Below are 6,000 nucleotides of genomic sequence, written 5' to 3'. Positions count from 1 at the left end.
ATACATCTACCTTTATACAAACGAAGATTAAATGCCAGGCACTTTAATTCCGTGGGGTTCACTTGGCAGGGTCTACTGCAAGTAGAGACTTGTGGTGTCTACAATTATAAGTTTTTGTTTTTTAAATCCTCATCCAAGGACATTTTTCTGTTTATCTTCAGATAGAGTAGAAGGGAGAGGGAGAGAAAGGGAGAAAGAGAGAAACATCAACGTGAGAGGGACGCATCAATTGGTTGCCTCCCGCAAGTCCCCACCAGGGCCAGGGATGAACTGCAACTGAGGTACGTGCCCTTGGCTGGAATCAAACCCGTGACTCATTGGTCCACCAGTGGACTCTCTAACCGCTGAACCAAACCATCCTACGATTATAATTTTGATGAGACACTGCAATCTAGAGGTCATTTAGAAGGCATAGCAATATCTAGATTCAGAGTCGGGAGGCATTTTGAAGTCTAAGGTTAAAGAAACTTAAAAATATATACTTTAAGGACATTATTATACTTCACATGCAACCAGATAAACTGCCTGATGCTACTGCTAGGAACTCATTAAATTCAGTATTAGCAAAGGTTAAGATGCAATTGTTAAATTTGTTTTTCCATTATAGTTATATAACAATAATATATTAGTTTCAGGTGTACAACATAGTGATTAGACATTTATACATGTTGCAAAGTGTTCACCCTGATAAGTCTATTTAAAGTATTCTGGTCACAAATAAGTTTTAAAATTTATTGATTCTTTCTTTTTAAAAATATTTATTTCTTGCTGTGTTGTTTTCCCTTAAGATTAGTGCTCGATAAATTTAGGTCAATCGGTTTTGCATTTGTTAAGCAAAATCAAGTAATTGTAGCTCATTTTTAAAATTATTCATGTATTGCCTTTGTTCCGAAAATTATTTTAAGTGGTTGGGGAGCATACTGGATTTTTTGTGTTGTTTTGTTTTTGAAGGACAGCTATTCTAAATGAGAAGTCACAGGGCAATTCATTTAGCATACGGCTTTGTTGAAATACTGACTGTTTCTGCTGGGGAGAAAGGAATAAATCATGTGCACAGATGGTGCATAGAAGGCAGGGTTGGATGTGAAGTAGGCGTTGAATTGGAAATAGGTTTTTATTTAATATCAAATCTTGTATTTGATTGTGTTTCTTCCAAAACTCCCTTCTTCATCTTATCTCTTTGAGGCCTCATTAGAATATCTATTCTTACTTTATATTTTAGTCCTCATTGCTTATCAGGAACCGTGCCCCCCGTTGACTTCAGGTCCTGCTCCCCACTTTCCACTTCTTTCATCTCAGTCATCTTAAGCTTGTCAATGTCCCAACACCTCCAGGCGATTCCTGGAGAGTGATCTCACAATGAGAGGGTACTGCAGGAAGAGTGGGGATCATCCGTTAAATCTTCCATCTCCATCTGCCAAGTTAGATAACCAGGGAGCTAAAGATGTAAGCTTTGGTTTATTCATTCATTCACTTACCTGTTCATCTGTTGGCTCACACGACATCCACGCATGCAGCATGCCTGTGGGCACAAGGGCACTTGGGAGGGGAAGCACACATGCTTAGAGAACAGCTAGTCGTATCCTTGCGGCAGGAGAAACTATATATTACTACATGAATATTAACGCAATTGAGAAATAATTTTAGTGTGTTCATTGTGGTCTGAAAATTATTCTTTTATAAGCAACTCTTAAATTATGTTGAAACCACAGCATCCGATGTTTATTCTTCTTAAATGTTCAGAAAGTGTGATGCTTTTAGTTCGGGAATCATTAAGCAATATGACTAAACAATGCAATCCATCATTTACTATTTACATCACGTTTATATATCTGAAACATGCATAAAATAATAATAAATTATGCTTCAGCTTAAAACCACAGCGATGTCTCCTCTAGGATAAACTCTAAACCCCTCTCAGGGCCTTGAACACCCTTCACGATCTCGTCCTTCTCTGCGTTTCCAATGTTCTGCGCTCCTCTGTGTCGTCGACTCATCGTACTTCCTACATGCGAGCTTTCTTTTCTGCTTTCAAGTAATTCAGGAAAATTACATTGTCAGGACCTGTTGCTCATTGTTCCTGTCATTCTCCTTCCCAGGTCAGAGCAAGGATGTCTTTTCCTCAATACTCAGGTCGAACTCAAATATCACCTCTTCAGGAAGACTTCTTGGTCTCTCTACACTACTTCATTGGTTTCGCACTACCTTCCCTTCTCTGCGAGGGCAGTCTTTGTTCTCTGTTCACTGATACTTATCTTAAACACATGGACTGTAGGTATTTGGCTTTACAGTAAGCACTCAATATGTAAGCTAAGTAGGACATAGGTTTTTCCTTGGTTTGAAGATCCAAAGAAAAAACGGGATAAGAAGCTTTAAACAAATTGTGATATGATTTTTGTTTTATAAAATAAAATCATTATGACCTACAGACGAGTTGGGCACATGTTGCATTTAACGGTGTGTACGGACATGAGATGCACCTTTTGAAAACCTCGTATGTTCAGTGTGTATGTACATCATCCAGTTTGACAATGAAAGTAACTGCATGAGGAGTGTAACAATGATCACTATCTAGACAAGGAAATTCTGACTCAATATGTTTAGCAAAATTTCAATTCAATCAGGGAATAAGTCAATTAAACGGCAGTTCAAACCCAAGTCTTCCGGCTCCGGAGCCCACGGCCTTCGTCCATGTCCTCCATATTCACAAGTACTTCACCTGTAGCATCCTTCCCATCCATGGGAATTCATTAAAACTTTAGTAAAATATATTTATTTTGCCACATAAAAATGAATCAACTAACCTACCAAAACACCAAACTCTTGTAGCCATGGAACATAGTGAATTCTCTAATCCCAGTTTGGAAGTCTAGCACATTTCAGAACAATCTAGACTTTTAAAGAGGTTAACATTAAGAAATAGTGCCACCTTGTGGCCATTTTTTATAGCTGGGGCATCCCTGCTGTCTCAGAAAGGTTTTATGAAAGGGTGCTAATGAATTTGTATTCTACCCATAGTATACCTTCGAAATTCATGGACACATGAAGTACATGAACATTCTATTGAATATTGAAAAAGAACCACAGTCTTGGAACGTGAGTCATAATTAAGATCCCCTCATATTTCAGGGCAAGAAGAATCTCTCCTATGCCTCAGTATGAATTCATTTTTCTGGTTTAACTTTTGGGAGGTTAACCATGCCTTATCCACTGTTTGCAAACACTGGAATCCACGTGGAAACTTTAGGGGAGGGTTGAGATGAAGGAGAGAATGACAGTCGAGATGAGGCTTCATCTCCTTTGCTCATTCTTTTGCTGTCGCAGATCAAGAAACGTGGCACAAGTCGTACACCGAATAGGAATAAGAATCTGATTATAAAGTGACTTTCTCATTCAGTAAAACAAGCTTAATGCTTTTTATAAAATTCAACCAAGAATTAATATTCATGTTTTGGAGTTAGTTATGAGAGAGACTTAGTCTAATGTCCTCCTGCAGAAATGAGCACTCTGGTATTTAGCCAGTGATACTTTCCTTGTGGAAAAGTTGGAATTATCTAATTATGACTGTTGTCTATTTTCTTAAGTAAGTGCATCAAGGTCAGTGAACATCATTTCCAGAAGTGTAGATAGTATTGAGAAGGAGAAATTGGTGTAGCTAAGTCTTCAGGTCTAAGCTTTGTAGTCTGAACATTTTTCTGGCTTCTTTTAGGGGGCTCTAAAGACAATTATGTCTATTAGTATCTCAAATTAGTGTGTGATTGGATGTCATCTTTAACCTTCCTTAAGGTGAGAGTAAAGTGTGTGGATGACACTTGGTGCTTAATATTTCTGCTCCAAGGGAGGTGGTAAACAAATCAGAAAATATTTCCCTTTGAAGCTGTCACTGTATGTCCCACACAAAACTCAGCTACTGACTCCACCATCTGTTCCCACCAGCTCCCTTGACTGAGTGAACGCTGGCAGCTTGAGGGTCTTAGACAGTAAAGAATCCCACCCTGGGCAGAGTGTTGGAGGCTGTGTAGACAATGTCAGCAACCCTGACATTATATTGACAGAGATGAGCTCATCACTTTCTTTTTTTTTTTTTTTTTCTTTATTGATTTTAGAGAGAGGAAGTGAGAGGGAGAGAGACAGAAACATCGATGAGAGAGAACATCGATCAGCCTCCTCCTGCATGCCCCCTACTGCGGATCGGGCCCACAACCTGGGCATGTGCCCTGACCGGGAATCGAACCAGCGACCTCTTGGTGCATGGGTTGATGCTTAGCCACTGCGCCGCTCTGGCCGGGTAACTCATCACTTTCTTGATGTCCTGAAACTTCCAGTGCTGTGGCATAAAAACAACCTAAGTAAGGTGTGGTTTACTAACAAGATGTGGTGCTTAGTTTTGACTAGTCTTAGGTGAAAGGAAAAACTGATTTCTTCACTGGCAAATAGAAATACTCTCATATGAATTTTTCTGAAGTAGTAAGGTGCACAGGGTTTAATTGAATATCTGCAACATATTTGGCTCTGTGCGGTGGGCTGGGTGCCTCGCGAAGGGGTGGTCCAGTGAGCACGGTCCCTACACAGCGAGGTACCTCTAGTGGGCATTTGAGAAAGAAAAAGAAAAGATTAAACGAGGTTTTAAGAGGAAACGAGCAAAGAGAAGTAAAAACACACACACGAGAAAGCAAACATCAACCCGGAAGGACATGGTCTTTGCTGTGATTGAAGAGAAACCAGGGACAAGATAAGGCTGGAGAAATAGACATGGGTCAGATCACACAGGCTCAGCGCTGTACTGCCAATGACTGCGGGCACTGCGGGTAAGCTAAGAGGACGTGACCATGGCACACCTGCCACGTGACGATTTCACTGGAGGCTCACAACTCTGCATGTTCAGATTCTCAGTTTGTAGGCGAGAAGGAGGATTTAAATTACTCAGCTTCACCTGAAAATGTGTTGCAAACCCTGGTGAAGAATCCAGTGCTACGTGCTTTTTTTTTTTTTTTTTTTTTTTTTTACATGATACTTAAAATATTAAAATATTTGATCTGTCGAACATTTTATGCACACAAATCACATATTCTCTCTATAAAGGCACTCAGCAGTTAGAGCAGGTGAAATAGATCTGTGGGCTGTGGATCAGTCTCCATGTGTGGGTAGTAGAGCGCATCCTCAGTGTTTGGACTGACACCAGCTGAGTCTGTCCAGCTGCACGTCCTTTTAGTCCTGCCCGTTTCCTGCCTCTTCCATCGTCCTTACCTTTTCCCTGCTCGCCCTTCTGATTCTCTTTTATTTTTCATTTTTTATCCCTCTCTCAGCTGGGTGAGAGTTAATATTGGTTGTACTCATCAAATACCAAGGTGTTATCTCATCTTAGAAATGTTGTACTGTGTAGTTGTCATGCACAAACAAGCAAGACCAACCACAAAGCCAATAGTAGATCCAACAAATAAATCGCTGGGTTGGGAATAGCTCCATAGTCTGGAGTCAGAAGACCCACACTTCAGCCCTGTTTCTGTAAACCCTTGCAAAGCATGAGAATTTCAGCTTTCTTATTTGTATGATGGATAAGACTGCAGAGGGTCATTGTTTGGCTTTCTGACCTCATAGGGTCTTTGTATGAGCCAGTTTGAATATTGTAGGTGGAAGTGATTTCTCACTAGTAATGAGACCTTCAAACTTACCACTACTTTCACTGCAGGTGCTCATATTCGTCATCTGACCCATGTCCTACTGTTGCTACCCTTTTGAAAGCCTTTTAAATGAACACTTAAAGTATTGAAGCACAAATTACCTTAGGCTATTTTGTTCAAAACTGCCTTTAAGTCATGAAAGAATGGCATTTGTGAATTTCTGTTTTATGTGTGTGTGTGTGTGTGTTGTGTATTTTGGAAAAGACAGTCGTTTTGCTGACTTGGAATAGCTTAGCTTCCTGTTAGTCAATTCACATTTCCTGACATGTTGTTATAGCGCCATCTGCTGGAAGTTATGGAGGTTGACAATAAAGACTTG

This window comes from Molossus molossus, unplaced genomic scaffold (assembly GCF_014108415.1).
Source record: "Molossus molossus isolate mMolMol1 unplaced genomic scaffold, mMolMol1.p scaffold_m16_p_9, whole genome shotgun sequence".
NCBI lineage: Eukaryota > Metazoa > Chordata > Mammalia > Chiroptera > Molossidae > Molossus > Molossus molossus.
Note: the sequence above shows the minus strand (reverse complement) of the source record.